Source organism: Falco naumanni, chromosome 4 (assembly GCF_017639655.2).
Source record: "Falco naumanni isolate bFalNau1 chromosome 4, bFalNau1.pat, whole genome shotgun sequence".
In the NCBI taxonomy this organism is placed as follows: domain Eukaryota; kingdom Metazoa; phylum Chordata; class Aves; order Falconiformes; family Falconidae; genus Falco; species Falco naumanni.
The window spans coordinates 57,295,216-57,297,112 of NC_054057.1; positions in this window are offsets into that span (position 1 = coordinate 57,295,216).

A 1,897-nucleotide genomic window follows, 5' to 3' on the forward strand; every position below is an offset into this window, starting at 1 on the left:
AGCTTTGTCAGCTGAAGCCAGGTTCTGCTACAGGAACAGAACATGTGTTGTTTGTAAATCAGACCTCACAACAGCTTAAAACTTAAATACACCTTCAATTAATTAAACCTTTGCAGAGCAGCTCAGGTCCGGAGTGGATACAATATTCATTCTCCTGCCTGCATATTTTGCTACAAAATAAACAAGTTTTCCAGGCCAGTCTCCATACTGCTTGTCTAGGAGTTTGATTGGGTTTAAAGTAATCTCAGAATCCTACTGGGGATCAGCTGAACCAAAAATTATTATAACATAGCACTTAAGAGAAAATTACCTTTTAGCGAAATATTTGTACACAGCACATGTCTGGTAAAACCTCAACAGGTCTGACAGAGGTGCTTTTAAATAAGCTCTATTAACATGCTTTCCAGTAATGTGGAACTTGTGGGGTTTGTTTCTTTATATTGCCTTATTACAATATGTTTCCAGAATGCTCAAACAACATTTTTCCCAGCCATTTTTTATACATAATTGCATTTTCTTCCCTGTCCTAATTTTCTTCCTGTAAATGTGCCCTCTGCACCAATCAGTGCCTCAGTGGTGATAAAGCAACTCTTCTCGTGTCAGTGTAATGAAGAACAGAATTTGATCCATCGAGGGGCAATATTTCATCTCTCACCCTCCACCCTTGAAGCTTAGAACATTCGGCAGTGGTTACTGAATTTCACCAGGTAAATGCTGTCCTCCAGTAAACGAGGAAATGGCACCGATGTTCCTGCATCAAAGTGAAATGGAGGACCGGGAATATTTCTTTAGCACAAGAGGAATGACAGCTAGGAAAGAGCTCCTGTGCTGGACCCCCTGATCCCACCTGACTCAGAGGTACACTCACGCTCAGATAAGGGCAAAACCCATTAACTGCTCAAAAACAGGCGAACAGGTGAGTGGAGTAAAGCGGCACTGAAACTGATGGGATGCCAGCACTTCTAGGAGTGGGACTCCAGAGAAGCTGTGGATACCCCATCCCTGGAGGTGTTCAAGGCCCAGCTGGAAAGGGCTTTGAGCAACCTGGTGTAGTGGAATGGCAGAGAGGCTGGAACTAGATGATCTTTAAGGTCCCTTCTAGCCCAAACCATTCTGTGATTCTGTGACTCTCCTGGCAGGCTGCTCTCGCCAGCGATTTCTATCTAGAGGAGTATGTTCAGGGATGGTTTCCATATCACTGTCCATATGTTCACTCATAGTAGCCATAGCAAAGACATTACTTCATATACTTTGTAGGGGATATTGTCCCACAAGTGGCTTAGCGTATAGCCTCCTGTTGTGAAGTGCAGCTCGTCCTTGACCTCCACAAATTCCTTCCAACCAACACTTCTATGATTCAGTGATCCTTCATCTTTTCCTGTGGCAGGGCCTTGGCCTGACAGCTGCTGGGTTTGTAAGTTATTTCCCTGGCTTGGACTGACTCGGAGCCAAAGGAAATAAAGCTGGCAAATTCCTCCAGATCACCGCACTGCAATATATCCCCTGCCGGGGCCTCTAGAAAGGATGCAGAGCAGGAGCTAACCGCCCGGCATCCCTGCTCGCCAGGCACGGGCAGAGCAAGCCCCGGCTCCATCCCCTCCAGCCTGTTGGGTACCAGGGCTGAAGCAAGTCCAGGACAGTGACAGACACAAACGGCAAAGCCAAAAATGAGACCTGGAGAGGAACCACACATCTGAAGTACAATTCCTTGACAATTTTCCTCCTGGCATGACAAAACTCTCCCTCTCCCAGGCATGGCCAAAAACCCCCTCTGAGGAAGCTGTTTAGGCAAAACATGAAGAAATAAAAAATAACTAGCTCATATAATTTCTTACTAACACTTCACTTTGAGATCAAATATTTATTTTCTTATGCCCAAGAAGTACTTTCAGCCTGC